Source organism: Anolis sagrei, chromosome 4, assembly GCF_037176765.1.
Source record: "Anolis sagrei isolate rAnoSag1 chromosome 4, rAnoSag1.mat, whole genome shotgun sequence".
Classification (NCBI taxonomy): domain Eukaryota; kingdom Metazoa; phylum Chordata; class Lepidosauria; order Squamata; family Dactyloidae; genus Anolis; species Anolis sagrei.
This window is the reverse complement of record NC_090024.1, coordinates 215,717,907-215,740,277: the sequence shown is the minus strand read 5'-3', so window position 1 is coordinate 215,740,277 and position 22,371 is coordinate 215,717,907. Positions and strand designations below refer to the sequence as shown.

Below are 22,371 nucleotides of genomic sequence, written 5' to 3'. Positions count from 1 at the left end.
AATCACCCCTGACAGATGGCCATCCAGCCTCTGCTTAAAAGCTTCCAAAGAGGGAGCCTCCACCACACTCCGGGGCAGAGAGTTCCACTGCTGAACGGCTCTCACAGTCAGGAAGTTCTTCCTAATGTTCAGATGGAATCTCCTCTCTTGTAGTTTGAAGCCATTGTTCCACGTCCTAGTCTCCAAGGAAGCAGAAAACAAGCTTGCTCCCTCCTCCCTGTGGCTTCCTCTCACATATTTATACATGGCTATCATATCTCCTCTCAGCCTTCTCTTCTTCAGGCTAAACATGCCCAGTTCCCCAAGCCGCTCCTCATAGGGCTTGTTCTCCAGACCCTTGATCATTTTAGTCGCCCTCCTCTGGACACATTCCAGCTTGTCAATATCTCTCTTGAACTGTGGTGCCCAGAATTGGACACAATATTCCAGATGTGGTCTAACTAAAGCAGAATAGAGGGGTAGCATTACTTCCTTAGATCTAGACACTATGCTCCTATTGATGCAGGCCAAAATCCCATTGGCTTTTTTTGCCGCCACATCACATTGTTGGCTCATGTTTAACTTGTTGTCCACGAGGACTCCAAGATCTTTTTCACACGTACTGCTCTCGAGCCAGGCGTCCCCCATTCTGTATCTTTGCATTTCATTTTTTCTGCCAAAGTGGAGTATCTTGCATTTGTCACTGTTGAACTTCATTTTGTTAGTTTTGGCCCATCTCTCTAATCTGTCAAGATCGTTTTGAATTCTGCTCCTGTCCTCTGGACTATTGGCTATCCCTCCCAATTTGGTGTCGTCTGCAAACTTGATGATCATGCCTTCTAGCCCTTCATCTAAGTCATTAATAAAGATGTTGAACAGGACCGGGCCCAGGACGGAACCCTGCGGCACTCCACTTGTCACTTCTTTCCAAGATGAGGAGGAAGCATTAGTGAGCACTCTCTGTGTTCGTCCACTTAACCAATTACAGATCCACCTCACCGTAGTTTTGCCTAGCCCACATTGGACTAGTTTCCTTGCCAGAAGGTCATGGGGGACCTTGTCGGAGGCCTTACTGAAATCCAGGTACGCTACATCCACGGCATTCCCCGCATCTACCCAGCTTGTAACTCTATCGAAGAAAGAGATCAGATTAGTCTGGCATGACTTGTTTTTGATAAATCCATGTTGACTATTAGCGATGACTGCATTTGTTTCTAAGTGTTTGCAGACCGCTTCCTTAACAATCTTTTCCAAAATCTTGCCCGGTATCGACGTGAGGCTGACCGGACGGTAGTTGTTTGGGTCATCCTTTTTTCCCTTCTTGAAGATTGGGGCCACATTGGCCCTCCTCCAATCTGCTGGAACTTCTCCCGTTCTCCAAGAACTCTCAAAGATGGTTGCCAATGGTTCCGAAATGACTTCCGCTAGTTCCTTCAATACTCTGGGGTGTAGTTGATCTGGCCCTGGGGACTTGAACTCATTAAGAGCGGCCAGGTATTCCTGAACAACTTCTTTCCCAATTTGGGGTTGGATGTCCTCCAATCCCTCATCCACTCCATCTTGCTGAGGTTGAAGACTCTCTTTTTGTGAGAAGACCGAGGCAAAGAAGGCATTAAGTAGTTCTGCCTTTTCCCTATCCCCTGTCAGCATTGCCCCATCTTCTCCGCGAAGAGGTCCTATCGCCTCCTTGTTTTTCCTTTTTCTACTGACATAAGAATAGAAGCCCTTTTTATTGTTTTTAATGTCCCTGGCAAGCCTGAGCTCATTTTGTGCTTTAGCCTTGCGGACCTTTTCCCTACAGGTGTTGGCTAATTGTTTGAATTCTTCTTTGGTGATTTCTCCCTTTTTCCACTTCTTGTGCATGTCTCTTTTGTGTCTTAGCACAGTTAGAAGTTCTTTGGACATCCATTCTGGCTTCTTTGCACTTGTCCTATATAACCCCACAATTGCTCTAACACAGAGAGGCTAGTTCGGCCAACACATTTCTCAAACTTTTTGGGTGCTTGCAGAGTGGTGGAGAAACTAATCCAGTCACCTAATTTTAATGACCGAAAGGTCTGTGGTTCGAATCCGGGGAGCAGGGTGAGCTCCTGTCTGTCAGCTCCAGCTTCCCATGCGGGGACATGAGAGAAACTTCTCACAGGATGGTAAAACATTTGGGCATCTCCTGGGCAACGTCCTTGCAGATGGCCAATTCTGTCACACCAGAAGCAACTTGCAGTTTCTCAAGTCACTCCTGACACGAAAAACAAAAACCTAATTTGGTTTTAATCTCATGCACAGACATTTTGTCCTTCAAAATTCAGTTTACTGACTTTTCCAGTTGAGTTTTCCAACTGAAGGCATATGAAAAAATGAATATACTAAGGTGAAATGCAAATTGTTGATTCTCACAGATGAAAGAGAGAAATACTCAAATTCAAACAAAGTGTATTTAGGGTTGTGGACCTTTCGGGACCAATTTGTGGGTTTTACTTTTGCAGATTTTATTATACATGGATTTGATTAATATGCTCTCTCTAGGAATATATATGTCCACCTGTACAACTTTATAGAGAACTGGAAGACCTAGAGATTCCTAGAGAAAAAGCATTTTAGGGATTTATAGGTTCTCCGATGTGATTATATTGTTGACCTCTGATGGAAGCTGACCACAGAGTCAAATCAGAGAATCTAAACATTCATTAGGTTCACTCAGGTAAAACCTAGTGTGGCTTTTTTTTTTTTTTGCTTTTCTGCTTTCATGGAGGTCTTCATCCCCTAGTTCCTAGCAAATGTGGAAGACTGACTGTGTATACGAGTTAAAATGGTGCATAAAATGTATATTGGGCAAAATTATATAACAACAATCATTTATTACCCACCTCTCCTTGTGGCATATACTAAAAGCAAGTGTGCATTTAAATACATATGAATTTTCATGTAGAGTTTAAAAAACTTATCTACAATAAGGCAAACTAAAGATGGAGAAGTGAGAAAATGAGATAATTAAACTGGTTCAGTAGTTTGAGTATTGGACTACAACTCTTGAGACAAGTGTTTAAATCCCTGTTCAGCCATGGAAACCTACTGAATGACTTTGGGTAAGTCACATTCTCTCAGAGTCAGAGAAAGTCAAAGGCTGCCCCCTTTTGAAGAAATCTTGCCTAGAGAACTCTATGATAGGGTCAACTGAAGGCATGTAGGAATAATAACAAAAACCAACACTCGGTCATTGTTCTTTTTCGGCAAAAGAAAACTAGCTGGCTTTTATACCAGCACTATTCTTCACATTTAAGTCTGGTTAAATAAATGAACGATAACACCAGAGAGGCATAGAGCTGATTTTTGAATCCCTCTTTTATAAATTTCAATTTCCAAATTTGCTAAAAACAAAAACAAAGAAGCAAACAAAAACCATCAGCATTTATAGAGAAAAACTTATGGAATGAGATTATACTGGACTGGAAGTAAAGAGCACAGTTATGAAGAAAAGAAGTGCAGCTATCCAAGTGTATCTCCCCCTACGAACCACCTCAGAGATTCAGACCTTCTGGGGAGGCCCTGCTCTTGATCCCGCCTCCTTCACAGACACAACTGATGTGGATAAGAGACATGGCCTTCTCAGTGGTGGCCCCTTGGCTGTGGAACTCCCTCCCCGGTGACATTAAATCAGACCCCTTCCTCCTGGCCTTCAGAAAGAAAGTGAAAGCTTTGGAATCAAACCTTCAGAGAATAATTGTAGTACAGAATATGGGCAATGACTACTGCAATGGCACCAGATTACGATTGTGGATGGTGTGATTTTAATAGTGAATGTAATGTTTTAAAATGTTTTAATGTGTATTAATTCTGATTTTAATTTAAGTGTTTATTTTAATTGTATGTTGTTTAAGGTACTGAATAGTTGACTTTCTGTAACGCTTCCTTGAGTACCCTTCGAGGTTGAGAAAGCCAGGGTATAGATACAGGGTAAATAAATAAATAAATAAATAAGGTGGCACAGATAAGTTTTCAAGTCACCCTTCCCTTTGTGCCTTGGCATCAAAGAATTACTGGATCTCAAAAGTAAAGTTTTATAATGTTACTAAGGAAGAGGATATGCAAGCAGAACTGAGAATCAAGTAGGTAAAAGTAAATGCAAAACAAAATTTAAGTGTGATTAACCCCTTGATGTGACGTATTACAAAACAGAATATAAAGGCCAAATGCCATTAATATTCACTCCATTTCAGCTAGGTGGGGCTATCCTTCCTTGCCTTTTTAGTAAAGTCTGTTTTTATATAATCAGATTAGCACTATCACTTGTAGTCCTTGCTACCATTACAGACAAATAAAACATGACTACCATGTACAACTATGTATCAAGATGAAGGTTACATAAAAATTACTTTGCATATGTTTGTTTATTTAGCTACATTTTTAAATTGGGCACTGGATTGAATAGTTTACATTCAGAAATCCCTAGCTTTCTGGGGTTTCTAAGTTTTTCACAAAAGAAACAAAAACTGTATCAAGTGTGTGATTTGAATAAGCATGGCAAAATTCAGCACACAGTTGTTAAAATCTTTAGTTATTACAGACATGCTTGCACATAATCCAAAAGGAAGAACAAAATCTTGGGGAAGGGGGGGGGGGGTTGTAAGGATAGTGTAGCTAAATCTATGCAGATAGCATTAATCTTTATGCATTTTAAGGAAAGCATGGTATGCTATTTATATATTATCTTGTTAAGTCTTCTTCTTTTTAAGACTGAAAAAAAATTCTAAATCTTATTCTGCTCTTCCTCCCTTATTTTATCAGTCACCATCATTTGGATCATTCAGCCCCAGCAACAAATTGACCTGGGATTTCTCTACAGCTGAACTCATGAACAAAGAAGATACTTAGCCAGTTGACAGATCTAGGATGCAGTACGGAAATTTTGACTGAAGGTGAAGTACCTTCAATATCTTGCCTTCATGAGGTATCATGAAGAAAGCAGATGTACTTTTAGGAATAGCAATAACCAGTCAATATGGCACCACTGGCAAAGGTGGAACACTCTTCTTAAAGGGGACATCATTATAGTTCAGCCTCTACTAACTTGGCCTGCTCTAAAGTTATATGGTTTGTGGACAATGGGAGGTATACTCTGCCATATCTGGAGATTGCTCAGTTGAGCGAGGCAGCCTTAGATCAACAACTGTCATTTATTTTAGTAACAAACCCTTTCTAAGTGATGTTGCTCTGTAAAGCCTTTGACGGCAACGGCTAGAATAGTTGGCAGACAATCTTGAACATGTTTAGGATCATATTGTAGGAAGATCCCACAAGGAATGAGACCACCCAGTCCATCAGAAGCCAACTAAGCTATCTATGCATTAGACTGAAGCATGAATTTCTTACTTTATTTTGTCTCATTCTGAGACGGCTCTTGAATGGTAGGTAACACTGGCTTGGCTTTAAAACAAATCAAAACATGTCATGGTGCAAAAGGAGACTGGGGGCCCTTCCATACAGCCATATAACCCAGAATATCAAGGCAGATAATCCACAATATCTGCTTTGAACTGAGGGCGGTCCCAGACAGTTATCCCAGGACCATCCACGTTTTAAAAACATGGATGTTCCTGGGGGTCTTTCCACACCCACCCCAGAAAGCACACACTTTCTGGGGTGGGTGTCTAGATACTCTCATGTTTTTGGCCCATGAGAACATCTAGAAGCCCTACTCCCCTCCCCCAAAGCCCCCAACCCCCTTTTAAAAGTAAAAGCCTCCAGTACAGTGTTGCAGCAGCTCTTCCGGCATGTAGAAATGATGCGCCAGGAGAGCAGGTGGGGGGGGGGAGGTAAATAACTCCTCCCACACAACACCCCGCTCTTCTGGCTCATCATTTCTATGCACCAGGAGAGCTGCTGCAACACTGTACTGGAAGCTGGGTAAGTTTTCTTTACTTTTCAAAGGGGTTTGGTGGCCTTAGGGATGGGAGTGGGTATTCCCATGGTTTTCCAGACTAATTTAGTCCAGAAATCTGTGGGAATGGTATCTGGACAACAGTCTAGACACTGGAAATAGTAGGTTACATCCACTATCTTATTAATTCACTACAAACCAGGGTTTTCCTGGATTGTGGTGAATTAATTTGGAATTGTCCAGGATGTCATCTGGACAGCCCCTTATTTATTGTGGGAGTTATCACAATAAAGTGGCTGTCTGGATGCACCCTGAGTTATCTGAGTTCAGACTTCCATACAATCCAGTTCAATGTAGATTTTATATAGCTGTGTGGAAGGGGGCCTGGGAGAACTTAGAATAGGTGATTGCTCAGAGGAGCTTTTCTGTATCAGGTGACCATGTAAAGTCTTTTGATTTCTACATTCAAAGTCATTTCTGATTTATGGCAACCCTAACATGAACCTATCATGGGATTTTGTTGACATGATTTATTCAAATGAAGTTTGCCGTTTCCTTTGCCTCACTCTGAAAATGGGTGATTTGCCCAAGGTTGTCCAGTTGTTCCCAATTACTGAGCAGGGATGTGAACCCTATTCTCCCAGATCCCAGTCAGTAGCATCACTAGGTCTGGTGTTACCCAGTGCAGTAACTCATGGTATCCCCCTGACAGAGGTCCTCTTGTAACAGACCATTCAGAATCCTCAATGATTTTTGGTGCTACTGTTACTATACATCATAATTCCCATACATCACTGTTTGCAATTGATTGTGACATTAAGCAACTAGCAAAATCAAAATTACAATATAATATGCACGCACAGCCTAAATGTGTATATGTTTACATACTCTTCATACTGCATAGGCATCTTCAAAATAGCACCTTGTGAAAGTTGTTTTGAAAGCAAGCTAGCTTACAATGAGCCAAGAGGAGACTGTGAGAACTACATTTCTCAGAAATCTGCAATCTGTGTGTAACTTTGAGGGTCACATAACTACATGCAGGAGAGGAAAAAGAATAGAGGCTTGCCTAGGTGGACACAGTCAAGGATATTTTGTTAAACAGCTTAATCACTGCAAAATATTTTTAGACAATCATTTTTGTATCACCCTGCTATGGTGTGACTCAGTGCAGTCTGCACTCCATGCACCCTTCTAATGATGTGATAGATTCAACACTTAAATCACTATACCATGATGGTCTGTTTCATCGTTTGTTTATTGTAGTCCCTTTTCCTTTTTTTCCAAAACATAATTTGGTGGAATTCTGGAAATTGGTTGCACTTTTTGCCCAATTATATCTTATTAGTGGAGCCATTATAGAACATCATAACAACATGGGTCATAGTCATATACATGAATTTACATTGACTCCTATTATGAGCCCACTATAAGTTCCAGAAATGCTTGAAGAGCAGCACAGAGATGCAATGAGAAGCAAACCAAACCAAACCATTTGATCAGGGTGCAGCTTGGATCAGCACTCTGTCTCCAGTGTTGCCTTTACTGTTTCCTCCAAGGTATTATTTAACTACAACCTGCATCTCCCCACCCAACAAATTCAAGACAGGCTTTTGCAAAAGTCTGACCCACTTTCCTAAACATTTAGGCTACCTTCAAAATATAAGCCGGAGAGGAAGTGACTGAACTAAGAAGATTGTGCTTCATTAGGAGAAAAGAGATCTGCCTGTGAATAAGTTAGGACACCCCACCCCCTTCTTTCCCCCATGGGCACAATAAACCTGATCCATCACTCTCTGATCAACAGCAATGTGAAAATTGCAAACCTGACCAGTACATCAAAAAGGAGTTTGAAAAAATACTTTGTGAAAAAAAAGTGCTAACTGTGCATCCTTCTCCTGTGACTGCACTGATATTAAATCAGAAAATAGCACTGAACAACCACCACAAACATATATATACACAGAAGCTGTCAAAAGAGAAACCAAACAAAATCCCTAATGGGGACTTGAGGTGAAAAGAGCAAGTATGGAGGACAGGCTTTATGGTTATATTTAAATCTTTTTGCAGCAGACAAAGAGAGTCCAAAACCTATCACTAGAAGTGATGTTTAAAGCAATGAAACAAACGTGGAAAGGAAAGGGTTGAGCATCCCTTATGCAAAATGCTTGGGCCAGAATTATTTTGGATTTTGACATTTTTTTTTCAGATTTTGGAATACCTATATTCACAGGTATGTACAGAATGTGATATCTTGAAGATGGGATTCATGTCCAGACATGATATTCATGCATGCTTCGTTTACACCTTATAGACATACTCTGAATGTAATGTTATCTGTAATACTTTTAATAATATTGTGCATGAAATAAAGTTTGTGTACACTGAACCATTAGAAAGAAAATGTGTTACTTATCTTAGCCATCTATGTGAGTAATTTTGAAATCTGGATATATGAGGTACAATGAGAAACAAACCAAATCAAACCATTTGATCTGGGAGTAGCTTGGATCAGCATTCTGTCTTCAATGTTGCCTTAACAGTTTCTTCCAAGATATTATTTAACTACAACCTGCACCTCCCCACCCAACAAATAGGAAAACCTTTACCTATATATGCATATATGCATATATATGCATATATGCATATGTACATGTATATGTAAAGGTTTTCCCCTGTCGTGTCTGACTCTGTGGATTGGTGCGCACCTCCATTTCTAAGCCGAAGAGCTGATGTTGTCCATAGACACCTCCAAGGTCATGAAGCCAGCATTACTGTATGGAGTGCCATTACCTCCTGCCAGAGTGGTACCTATTGATCTACTCACATTTGAATGTTTTTGAACTGCTAGGTTGGCAGAAGCTGGGGCTAGTAGTGGGAGCTCACCCTGCTCCCCAGATTCAAACCTGCGACCTTTTGGTCAGCAAGTTCAGCAGTTCAGCTCTTTAACCCAGTGCATCACTGGGGCATATAAATATATATATGATCATTAAATTGCTCACAAATTGACTTGAAATTACATTTTTGTCAATTGGTTCTAGATATGTATGAAATGTATTGCAGTTGCTTTCAGTCAAACTCTTGAAATGTTTGTGGTACAGTGAATTCTTGGGCAGTGGGCAATACTAAGTAGCTTTCCTAGTTTATTATGTAAGGAGCAGGCATTATCTTTGAACGCCCTACATCTCTGTCTCTCCTGATCAAAAGAAACATATTCAATGTCCAGCAGCAGAAGTGGGAAACTTTTATGAGTCTGGGGACCACTTTTCTATCCCTGGAACTGTCTAGAGGCCAAAATGCCACTCCCACCAAAACAAAATGAGAAGTGGCTGGCACACCACTTTTGGTTGTGAAAAAATGCATTTGTTTTCAATTCTAAGCAATGCAAGGGTGTCATGTAACCTGTTTAAAGGGTCAGTCATAATTTCTGGTGATACCCATAAAGTGCTATTTATTCTGTTTTTGTCAGAAAGGGGCCAAGCTAAGGGAATTTAGGGAGAGTTGAGTCCCTCAAACAGTCTAGAGGCCCAAAACTGCATTGTGCCCATTTTTTTCTAACCCTTTCCCTATAAGTCTCAGCAGGACAATCTTCGGCTACCCAAATCTGAAAAGATTCACTCTAGCACTTCATTTCCCCCCCCCCCTCCCTCTCTTCAAAGGCAAGAGAAGACCATACTGATACTGAAAGTAAAGAGGAAACACCGTCTTCTTCATTTTCATCATTATATTTATTTCTTGCTCACCTTTTTCTGTGGATCCAACTGAGGAACAACAGATAAAACTGCAACATATAATGCCGGTGTACTTCTGGTACACAATTCCTGATCTTGTTATGAAATCCCTAGGCACAAGATGTGGGATTAGCTGGTATTTTAGCTAACCCTTGTAGGCAGACATTCATAGAAGACAATGGACATAAGACTAAGCATAAGCCAAAATAAAATAAAAAATCACATATGGGTAATATGGATATTTTTAAGGCCAAATATATGTCTGCAACAATACCTAACTTTTTAAAATTTTCCAGAATTGTTCCTCGGGTTCAATTGTTAAAAATGACATTGGTGGGAAGTATAGATGTTTGACTAGATATTACAAAACACAGAGTCAAAGTGGAAAAAAATCATTCCTGGAAGAAAGAACAGGTGTGCAAAAAAGAGTCACGGACTTTAAGCATTCTCAAAATAGTTGAGTGGATTTCAGTCACAATTAACTGACTGACATAAAAATGAACTAGCCAAATTAGAATCTTTTTGCATATATTTTGAGATGCTCACTTTTTATTACAGGGATATACCAGATATTTCCAATCCCTTCTGCTTTTAAAAAAATGGTACTACTAATCAGAACAGCTAAGATAGAAATGTATACTATTAGAGGTGAGCTATAGATTTCTCATTCCCAGGTGTGAAAGATTAACAAGACATTGTTAATTTCTTCTTAATAAGCATAAAATAAAAAAAATCAAATGTGCAATCCAGAGTTTAAAGTTTGTTAAGGTTTTTGTCTTGAAAAGCATTATCACTTTTGGATAATGCAAACCCTGGGAATTAATTGAAAAGACATAAACAATAGTTATCCCTGAGTACTAAAAAGCTTATGTGACCAGGTTCACACAAGTTAACTTACTTTAAAACCAATAGGCATGTTTTTAAAACTGTGGGGCCTATATATACATATGAAAAGTGAAGTTTTAAAGGCATGTGGATAATGAATTCTTATGAGCAAAAGCAAACTTCACTAGGAGATGATGCATTCCTATTGAATTCAAGGTGACTTACTTTTGAACAGACTAGGGCCCATTATTATTATTATTATTATTATTATTATTATTATTATTATTATTATTATTAGAAACAAAACAAGATGAGTCCACAGCAGACAAGATCACTCTGCTGGCTGTTCTATTGGATCACACGTCTGTTGGACTCTTCCCAAGTGTCTAGGACTGTGTGATGTATCGGTGAATAATGCGTGCAGATCCCAGTAAGGAGGCCTTCTGTAGCTGACAGATGGTAATTTTGTCAGTGCTGATTGTGTTTAAGTGCAGACCAAGGTCTTTAGGCACTGCACCCGGTGTGCCGATCACCACTGGGACCACCTTTACTGGCTTGTGCCAGAGTCTTTGCAGTTCTATCTTTAAATCCTCATATCGCCTCAGCTTTTCCAGTTGTTTCTATTATTATTATTATTATTATTATTATTATTTCCCACTTTTTATCTCCAAAAGGAGACTCAGTGTAGATTCATTAACTGTATTATATGAGGGTTGCTGTGAGTTTTCCAGGCTGTATGGCCATGTTCCAGAAGCATTCTCTCCTGACATTTTGTCCACATCTATGACAGGCATGCTGAGGATGCCTGCCATAGATGTGCATGAAATGTCAAGAGAGAATGCTTCTGGAACATAGCCATACAGCCTGGAAAACACACAACAACCCAGTGATTCCTGCCATGAAAGCCTTCGACAATACATTGTATTATATAAGTCTACACTGACCATATAATGCTGTTTGAAACTGCATTATATGGCAATGACAGTGTAGATGGGGCCACAGGCAATGGGCAATACTCCACATACCCAAACATCTGAAAAATCAACAAAATATTCACTAACCCAACTCTCTTAATTGAATCTGGTTTTCAATTGTCCCCACAATCCACCATCCTTGGGGATTCTGGGAGCTGTAGTTTTAAAAAACCATCAAGCCTTTCCTAAGCTCTGAACTGAAAGAACTCTGATCTAAGTATCACAAGATCATAATTTCACAAGATGGAATTTGAAACACAGCTTCTTTCAGTCACCATATATTTTCTGTTATTAAACCAATTCCTGTTTAAATTGCAAACTTCACTGGTCCCCTTTACAAAATATTAAGGATGTTAATGTCCCTCCTGCTGCATCATATGGACTCACCGCTACTACTACTGTATTGTTATCAACAAAGAGCAACAGAAAACTGCATGTTGTCCTTGGTACATTTAGATGGATGCTGGATTTTTATTCACACAGACACAAAGATTTATGTGAATTGTGTGGTATAATAGACTAAATGGGTTCATGAACAAGCACTTTTCATTTAGACTTTTCTAACTGCACCTCTAAAGTATGAATTATTGGGGTTTGTGGTTGACCTCTCATCATAGATTCGCATCTAACAAAAACATTGTATTTTAATTCAAGACAACCAAGAATCATGGGCCCCTTCTCAGAATAAATGGGAAAACAGCTGTGAAATGCAAAAGTTTGCAAACAAATCAATGCAAGATCCATGTGGGATTTCTTCTCATTGCTATTTACACCAATCTTTTCCCAGCAGGGTTATGGAGCAGACCGACTCAAGTACCACAAGAATGTCAAAGGCAAAATGTTCACAGACAGCCCACAACTCCACAGTATCGTGTAGTTAATTCAAAGAACATGGTCAACAGTTGATTTCGGTGGGAAGCAGTGATCTTATATCCCAAACTTTTGGTTTCATAAGGCTTGCGGATAGGATTGAGAGCATACAGGCATTTGCTTATATGGCCTGTTTAACATCACTGGTGCAAATAGTAAGCACAATAGGTTGTTGTGAGTTTTCCAGGCTGTATGGTCATGTTCCAAAAGGATTCTCTCCTGATGTTTCATCTGCATCTATGACAGGCATCCTCAGAGGTTGTGAGGTCTGCTGGAAACTAGGAAAATGCAGTTTATATATCTGTGGAATGTCCAAGGTGGGAGAAAGCACGCTTGTCGCTTTGAGGTAGGTGTGAATGCTGCAATTGGTCACCTTGATTAGCATTTAATGGCTTAGCAGTTTCAAGATCTGTCTTCTTACTGCCCAGGGAATCCTTTGTTGGGAGGTGATTAGCTGACCCTGATTGTTTCATGTCTGGAATTTCACTGCTTTTGAGTGTTGTTCTTCCTTTACTGTTATAATTTTAGAGTTTTTTAAAAATACTGGTAGCCAGATTTTGTTCATTTTCATGGTTTTTTTTCATTTTGTTGAAATTGTCCACATGCTTGTGGATTTCAATGGCTTCTCTGTAGTCTGATTCTCATAATGGCGTATGAAGAACAACACTCAAAACAGGGGGGTTCCAGACAAGAAACCACCAGGGCCAGCTAATCCGTTCCCAACAAAGGATTCCCCCAGGCAGTAAGAAGCCAGAGCTTGAAACCGCTCTACTATTAAATGCTAATCAAAGTGGTCAAGTGAAAGAGTCACACCTACCTCAAACAGAAAAGAGATTTTTCACCCACCCTGGACATTCCACAGATATATAAACCCCGTTTTCCTAGTTTCCAACAGACCTCACAACCTCTGAGGATGCCTGCCACAGATGCAGACAAAACATCAGGAACATGGAACATGGTCATACAGCCTGGAAGACTAACAACAACCCAGTGAATCTGGCCATGAAAGCCCTCAACAATACAGTAGGAAGATTTCTCCTCAACCATGAGGCCTAGGAACTTTTACAAAAAAGCATGCCTGAACTAAGGGAAATGAAAGGTGCCTCTTTGTAAAAAGTATTTTTTTCAATATTCTGATTGGGGAATTCACTCCTGTGAACCTTTAGGGCAGAGAGTCATTTGTAACTGTTGATTTACATTTTTTTGGATTGATATCACACAGTTGTCTACCTTGAGAAGCCGAAATTGGTCACAATAATCAAGTCCGAGAAAGAAGCACACCTGCAGGGATCCTTGTCGCATCTTTGAGTAAGTATTCAGTTTACTTTTTCTAACTAGGAGAAAAAAGTGAAGAAATGCAGAGAAGAAAAAGAGAAAATATATTTCCTGATATGTTTTTGTGCAAGGGGGAGGCAAGTTATGGTGGGGAAGCAAAGTGAGACTGTTGCCCCCAATGAGAATTAATTCAGTTTCCCAGCTTCACCATTGTGTCAGCTGACAATGAGAGAAATGTGAAGAATAGCAGAAGGGGGGGGGGGGGGGAGAGACAAGGCTTTCATGGCCCTGAATCACTGGGTTGTTGTGAGTTTTTTCGGGCTGTATGGCATTTCACCTGACATTTCACCTGTATGTATGACAGGTGTCCTCACAACATCTGAGGTGCCTGCTATAGATACAGGCGAAACTATCAGGAGAGAATGCTTCTGGAACATGGGCACACAGCCTGGAAAAACTCACAACAATCCAAAATAAGAATTTATTTCTTATTCTAACTTTGTGCTGGGGTGTAGTTATGTAGGAGGTTGGGCACAAAAAGAGATAATTGGGTTGCTGTAAGTTTTTCAGCCTGCATGGCCATGTTCCAGAAGCATTCTCTCCTGACATTTTGCCTGCATCTATGACAGGCATCCTCAGAGGTTGTGACGATGCCTGCCATAGATGCAGGCAAAATGTCAGGAGAGAATGCTTCTGGAACATGGCCATACAGCCTGGACAAACTCACAACAACCCAAAATAAGAAATGATTTCTTATTCTAACTTTGTGCTAGGGTGTAGTCGTGTTGGGGGTTGGGCACAAAAAGAGAGAATTGGGTTGCTGTAAGTTTTTCGGGCTGTAAGTTTTTCGGGCATCTTCAGAGGTTGTGAGGATGCCTGCCATAGATGCAGGTGAAATGTCAGGAGAGAATGCTTCTGGAACATGGCCATACAGCCCAAAAAACTTACAGCAACCCAGTGATTCCCGGCATGAAAGCCTTCGAAAATACAAAGAGACTATTGCCTCAAGTAAGAATTTATTCAGTCCTCCACTTTTTAAGAACTTCAGCAACACAAAACCTGTACTTAGAATTACACAAATGGGGCAGGGAAAGTCACTAAGGAAATGCAGCACAGTGAATGGCAGAGGTGAACAATTTCCCACGCCTCACTCTCTGCAATGTTGGAAAATTGAAGGAAATTTTCATTGTGGAGCATAATTTTTATTGCAGAGGGAATTGATGCCTCGTTTTGTGCCTCTCTTCCCTTCCCTTCCCCTTTTCCCTTCCCCACATCCATGACTTTGTGCAGTATTCTTTGTTTTGGAGAGAGGCAGGAAAACCGAGCAGAGATACCGACTTCCCGGGGAATCTAAACCAGGAAACAGCAGCGCGATATGGCATTAGAATGTCTCTCAATCTGAATGCATGGAGGAGGGAATGGATGGGTTCCTGCTTCTCGCTGTGCCTTTAAGCATCTCCGGCGCGGAAGGGAGGAGGGGGAGGCACTGGAGATTGAAGCCCATTCCCCCTCCTCTCCATTCATTCCGGACCAGGCCAACGCCTCGGGGATACCTACCCTGGAGCAGGGCTTCCATCTCCGTCGGCTTTCCCACGGGAGAGAGTTTCCTTAGGCGTGGAAATGGGTCAGTTCAGTCCACACCGGTGAGGAAGTCGGTCCGTCCCCGGTCCAGGTTCAACACTTTCCAAAACGGTCGTAGCAGAAGCAGAAGCAGAAGCAGCCCCCGACAAAAGCAGAGAGACAGAGGAAGCCAGGCAGTGTATATGAGAGAGAGAGAGATTATGGCAAAAGATCTGAGTTCTCAGCCCCCGAAACTGGAAAGCCCCCCGCCCCCCACTCCTAACACCTTTGGATCGGCAATCGATGATTAACCAAGGTTGCTCTTGCTTGATATTGAAAGGGGGGGGGGGAGGGCGCAAGGTAGCTGCAGGCTTTGAAATGCACCCATGCAGCAACCTTGCTGCTTCTGCTTCCCTTCCTGGTCCTTTCCGTTTCCCCTGCAAGCCCTGTGAGGAGCGGCTGAGGGAGCTAGATACTGGGTTGTTTCCAGAAGCATTCTCTCCTGACGTTTTGCCTACATCTATGGCAGGCATCCTCAAAAGTTGGGAGGCCTGTTGGAAACTAGGAAAATTGGATATATATACATTTGTGGAAAGTACAGAGTAGGAGAAAGAACTCTTGTCTGTTGGAGGTAGGTGTGGATGTTTCGATTGGCCACCTTGTTTAGCATTCAATGGCCTAGCAGTTTCAAGGTCTGACTTCTTACTGCCTGGAGGAATCCTTTGTTGAGGGGGTGATTAGCTGTCCCTGGTTGTTTCTTGTCTGGAGTTCCCCTTTTTTAGTGATGTTTTTTATTTACTGTCCTGATTTTAGAGTTTTTAATACTAGTAGCCAGATTTCGTGCATTTTCATTGTTTCCTCCTTTCTGTTGAAATTGTGGATTTCAATGGCTTGTGGATTTCAATGGCTTGTGGATTTCAATGGCTTCTCTGTGCAGTCTTTCATGGTAATGCAGCTAAGTAATGTTTCGCTTGGAGAAGAGAAGGCAGAGAGGGGGACTTGAGAGCCATGTTTACATATCTGAAAGGATATCGCATTGAGCAGGGGACAAGCTGCTTTAAAGACCAGGACATGGAGCTGATAGTTTCAAGCTACAGGAAAAGAGATTCCACCTAAAGATTAGCGGGGGGGGGGGGGGGGGGAATCCTGACCGTAAGAGCTGTTTGGCGGTGAATATGTTGCCTCTGAATTGTGGTGGCGTCTCCTTCTCTGGGGGATTTATAAGGAGAAGAAGGTGGATGGCCATCTGTTAGGAGTGCTTTGTTTGTTTCTGCATGGCAAAGGGTTGGACTGCGTGGCCTTAGGGGTTCCTTCCAGCTCTATGATCCTCTTTTCAATGCTTTTTGCTCGTGTCAGAGGCGACTTAGGAAACTGCAAATTGCTCCCGGTGTGAGAAGGATTGCCCGGTGAGAGAGAATTGGCCGTCTGCAGGGACGTTGCCCAGGGGACACCATCCTGTGGGAGGCTTCTCTAACTCTATGATAATATTTTCAATGCTTTTTTTTTCATCTCGGGTAACTTGAGAAACTGCAAGTTGCTCCCGGTGTGAGAGAATTGGCCGTCTGCAGGGACGTTCCTGGGGAACATCCAGATGTTTTACCATCCTGTGGGAGGCTTCTCTAACTCTATGATCTTCTTTTTAATGCTTTTTTCCCATGTCAGGGGTGACTTGAGAAACTGCAAGTTGCTCCCGATGTGAGAGAATTGGCCGTCTGCAGGGACGTTGCCCAGGGGACACCCGTATGTTTTACCATCCTGTGGGAGACTTCTCTAACTCTATGATTTTCTTTTCAATGCTTTTTTCATGTCAGGGGTGACTTGAGAAACTGCAAGTTGCTCCTGGTGTGAGAGAATTGGCCGTCTACAAGGACGTTCCCCAGGGGACACCCGGATGTTTTACCATCCTGTGGGAGGCTTCTCTAACTCTATGATTTTCTTTTCAATGCTTTTTTCATGTCAGGGGTGACTTGAGAAACTGCAAGTTGCTCCTGGTGTGAGAGAATTGGCCGTCTGCAAGGACGTTCCCCAGGGGACACCCGTATGTTTTACCATCCTGTGGGAGACTTCTCTAACTCTATGATTTTCTTTTCAATGCTTTTTTCATGTCAGGGGTGACTTGAGAAACTGCAAGTTGCTCCTGGTGTGAGAGAATTGGACGTCTGCAAGGACGTTCCCCAGGGGACACCCGGATGTTTTACCATCCTGTGGGAGGCTTCTCTCACGTCCCCGAATGAGAAGCTGGAGCTGACAGAGGAGAGCTCACTCTGCTTCCCAACCCCTCGAAAGGCAACCTTCCTCTTTCCAGTCCAAGGACACAAGTGTATAGACAGGAGCACCGCTTCTCTATCTGAACTAACTGTGTCTGCTCTTAGGGAGCTATAGTGGGGCTTTTATTTTAAAGGGGGGGCGTCTAAATTGGCAGGCAGTTTGAAACTGATTCTGCCTTCTTGCAAGCACTTGCAAAGGCAAATGGCTCTCCCCATCCATTATCTGTGAAATCTCCTAAAACTATGAGGACGAGCTCAAGGTGGGCTCAAAAGCGCCCTTTGCATCTTCCGGAGATGGATCACAGGCAGCCTTGATAGTTCCTGCGAGGGCTCCATGTCAAGAGCAGTCATCCTATTTCTTCCTGGTTGATCATTTAGTACACGTCGGATTGATCGCTCCAACTACAAGGGAGTCTGGGTGGTCCAATTTGGCCAGATCCTTTGGAAAGGACTCATCCTAGTTTTGGGGAACTCTCCCCCCCCCTAAACTCCCCAATTCTAAGTTCCCCCCAGTTTCAAACCTTTTGCTGAACTCAAAATAGTGACAGGTGTTTTGAACTGGCTGGGGGTTGCTGCGAGTTTTTCGGAAGGTATGGCCATGTTCCAGAAGCATTCTCTCCTGACATTTCGCCCACATCTGTGGCAGGTATCCTCAGAGGTTGGAAACTAAGCAAATGATGTTTATATATCTGTGGGATGTCCAGGATGGGAGAAAGAACTCTGGTCTGTCTGTTGCACTTGGCCACCTTGATTAGCATTCAATGGCCTTGCAGCTTCAAAGCCTGCCTCGTTGCTGCCTGTGGGAATCCTTTGTTGGGAGGTGTTAGCTGGCCCTGATTGATTCTTGTCTGGAATTTCTCTGCTTCTTTAGTGTTGCTCTTTATTTACTGTCCTGATTTTAGAATTTTTTAAATACTGATAGCCAGGTTTTGTTCATTTTCACGGTTTCAATTCAGTGCTAATCAAGGTGGCCAATTTCAACCTTGATTAGCACTGTAAATAAAGAACAACACTAAAGAAAACAAGAAACAATCAGGGACAGCTAATCACCTCCCAACAAAGGATTCACCCAGGCAGGAAGCAGCTAAGCCTTGAAGCTGCAAGGCTTTTCAGTGCTAATCAAGGAGATCAATTGCAACGTTCACATTTGCCTTAAACAGACAAGAGTTCTTTCTCCCACCCTGGACATCCCACAGATATATAAACCTCACTTGCCTTGTTTCCAACAGACCTCACAACCTCTGAGGATGCCTGCCATAGATGTGGGCCAAACGTCAGGAGAGAATGCTTCTGGAACATGGCCAGGCAGCCCAGAAAACTCACAGCAACCCAGTGATTCCGGCCGTGAAAGCCTTAGACGACACTTCTCGGGGTTTAATTGAAATATATTGCTTAGAACCCATGGAAATGAAGGTTCGCATTCAACTGTTGGAAATAAATGGCGCAGATATATTATTGAGTCGAGTGTATTTGTAATAATTACATCACACACATACACCGAGATCTACAGGTTAAGAAGTTTGGCTTCTTTAAGAAGGAATACACACCGGGAACCCGTGGGTGTCCCTTCGTGTCAATGATTTTGTGATGCCTTTTCTCTGGATTTGGGGAGAATTGAGGTTAAAAAAAGGAAGTCAAGGAAGAACTTTAGCACACAGTGCTTGAAACTTCACGTTACAATGGAGATTTCCTTTATCGTTTTGTATTTTTCGGTGGATTGGGATTTCCCTTCTGGCCAGAACCAAACCTCTCCCTTTCTTAACTCGAATCCGTGAATCCGTAGAGAATCCAGGGAGAAATCAGCCATTCTTTCCCAATCCAGGTGTCTTTCCCAATCCAGGTGTGTAGAAACCACTCGAGTTTCCAGTCGCGATCCCACGTTCCGGGTGAATCCCCCGGAAGTCCCCGGTGACGCAATGGGTTAAACCCTTGTGCCGGCAGGACTGAAGATCGACAGGTTGCAGTTCGAATCCGGAGAGACTGCGGATGAGCTCCCTCTGTCAGCTCCGGCTCCCCATGCGGGGACATGAGAGGAGCCTCCCACAAGGATGGTAAAAACATCAAAACATGCGGGCGTCCCCTGGGCAACGTCCTTGCAGACGGCCAATTCTCTCACACCAGAAGCGACTTGCAGTTTCTCAAGTCGCTCCTGACATTAAATAAATAAATAAATTTCAGATCCTTGGAGCCTCCTGGGGGTGGGATTGAAGTGCTGCTTGTACTTAGAATCGCAGCCTTCAGGTGTACAGCTGGGTTGGATACAGGCAGAAATAGATGTCTGCGTATTTCCTCAATGGTTCATTCATACCTCTTCGTTCGATATTGATTGGCATTCTCCTGTTTGTGGCATCCGCACTGTAGCATGAACGCAGTTTGTCACCACTTTAGCTGCCATGGCTAATTGGTATGGAATCGTGGGAGTTACATGATCCTCAGCCTTCTCTGTCCAATAATGCAGGTGCCTCAACAAACTACAACTCCCGGGACTGCATAGCATTGAGAAGAAGCAGTTAAAGTGGTGTCAAACTGCATTCATTCTCCTGTGTAGGTTAGGTATGGGCAGGCTTGGGCCCTCCAGGTGTGTTGGACTCCAACTCCCACCATTCCTAACCGCCTCAGGCCCTTTCCTTTCCCCCCTCAGCCGTTAAAGTGGTATCAAACTGCATTCATTATACAGTGTGGATTAGATATGGGGAAACTCCAGGTGTGTTTGACTCAAATTCTCACCATTCCTTTCCCACCTCAGACACTTAAGCAGAGAATACCTCCCAACAAAGGATTCCCCCATGCAGCAACAAAGCAGTCTTTGAAGCTGCAAGGCCACGGAATGCTAATCTAGGTGGCCAAATGCAACAGACTGACGGCTCAGGGAGAAAAGGAAGGGGGCTGAGGCTGTTAGGAATGGTGGGAGTTGGAGTACAACACACCTGGAGGGCCTAAGTATGCTCATCCCTGCTGGAGATGCACCTTCCTTTAGCCGATGTTCGCTCTCCTGTGGAGCCCTGCAGGGCCTCACTCAGTAAATACGTAGTTAAGCTGGAGTATCTGTATCTTCTGGGGGTTCTGCCTTAAGGAAGGATCTTCCCACGGGCTTGGCTTGAGGGTCTTTGCTCTCCGTGGACCTGGGAGTCCCGCTGCCCCTTGAATAGATTCATACTGAAGGATGCTCTTCACGGCTCGGCAGCTCTAGCTCAGGGCCACCTCTGCGCCAACCGAGTCCTGCCAGGTCACGAGAAGCAGAAGTGGCCATCCGTGTAGGTGTGTCCTCAGAAGCTGGTCCTTGGGGCTCGCTTCCTAAGGGAGCTGTGTCCCTGTCAGAGGAGGCTGCGTAGGTCGCCTCACCAGTTGCCGCCCCATATAAGAGAAGTCAGCCCTTCTCTTGAAGTCACCGGGAACCAGTTTTTAGTGGAGAGGGTGGATCTGGAAAAGCAGCTCCTATATAGGACCCGGAGGTTTAAATAGCATGTAAGCGAGGATCGGGGCCTTTCACGCGTCTCTCCCGCCCGTTTTTAGCTCTAGAGTCAAACCGGAGCTATCTGTGCCGTTGGAAAGAGACCACGAACAGGGTTTGGGGGAGAAAGCCATATCTGCAAATTGGTTGCATTGGAGGGGGCTTCCGAGTAAAAGAGAGCCTTTAAAGAGCCAGGAAAAAAGGGATTTTGGGGAGGAGGAAAGATCTTACTGATTAGACTAAGGCTTACTTCGGAGTAAAGGCTTGCTTCGGAGTAAATGTGTAGGGACGCCCGGGAATCAAGAATTCCGCCTGAACCGGGGTTTTGCTCACTGTACACAATAAACAGCCTCGTTCCCTTTTCATTAATTCCTCCAGAAGGAAGCAATGAGATTGCGGAGTATCTTTCATCTCCTCATCCTTCTCCTAGGAGCCCCGGTGGCTCAATGGGTTAAACCCTTGTGCTGACAGGGAGAGTAGGCTGAGCTCCCTCTGTCAGCTCCAGCTCCCAACGCGGGAACATGAGAGAAGCCTCCCACAAGGATGGTAAACACCAAAACATCCGGACGTCCCATAGACAACGTCTTTGCAGACGGCCAATTCTCTCACACCTGATGTGACTTGCCGTTTCTCAAGTCCCTCCCGATAGGAAAAAAATTCCTCCTGCATTCTCCTGGACTTGCATTATTGAAGTGAATGCGTCTCCTGTTCCTTTGAATGGTGGTCGGGGAGGGGGAGGGTCGTCTTTTCGCCGGAAAGGAAACATATAAACGGCTTTCCATAGGTTTCTTACCGAGTCCTAAGTTTCCCTGAGGCTTCCTTGGAAATCAGAGCCCCGCGAAGACATTGCCAAGCAAGGGAATCCCAGTCTTCAATCAATCCATCTTAAAGGGAAGGGGAAATCCCACGTTTCCACGCGAGTGTGTGCGATGAGTGTCGGCCTGATCTGGATCGCAGCCCAACTCTACATTGGAGAGCCAAATGTTACAGTAGTCACCCTTACCTTTGGGATTTGACTGGGGAGAGTGCGCGAAATTCAGCCCACGCGAGTGACCTCGTAGGAGAGGGGGCACGCGTGGGCTTCTCCCACTGGGAACCTGGGAAAGGTGCCGGGCTTTGCGATGGATCGGGCACTAGGAATGGAGGTTCTCGTCCCTTTCACAGGCTGGCATGCCCGCTTCACTGCTTGATGTTGGGTCTGGTTTTAGGGCCACTTTCCGGGCCCCGATCCTGTATCTTTTCTCGCCTGCCTGCTATCCTTTCGCTCCAAGTGTAAACATGAGCGGCTGAAGGAGCTTCTCAGTCTCCTGTGCGCGCCACCAGAGAGGATTCTCGGAAAAAACAAATCAGTCTTTCAATCCGAAAAGCCTGACGGCACTCCAGAAAAACCCTGAACTCTTCTATCTTAGAAACTGGGGTTTTTATTTCAAAGCTATCGTATCAGAAGCGACTTGAGAACATACCGCAAGTCCCTTCTGGTGTGAGAGAATTGGCCGTCTATAGAGACGTTACCCAGGGGACTTCGGGATGTGTTACCATCCTGCTGGGAGGCTTCTCCCATGTC

General features: G+C 43.4%; 1 long non-coding RNA gene across 1 annotated transcript in view; it reads right to left on the bottom strand.

Annotated features, from left to right (window-relative positions):
- LOC132772608 (uncharacterized) overlaps nucleotides 1–22,040 on the bottom strand; it is a 34,282-nt gene extending 12,242 nt beyond the window's left edge. Inside the window, exons 1-2 of the long non-coding RNA XR_009631236.2 lie at nucleotides 21,601–22,040; nucleotides 15,087–15,209 (exon numbers count right to left, since the gene is read on the bottom strand). This is a non-coding gene — a long non-coding RNA (uncharacterized lncRNA). The remainder of the gene's footprint in view (nucleotides 1–15,086; nucleotides 15,210–21,600) is intronic.
- Nucleotides 22,041–22,371: the final 331 nt, after the last annotated feature.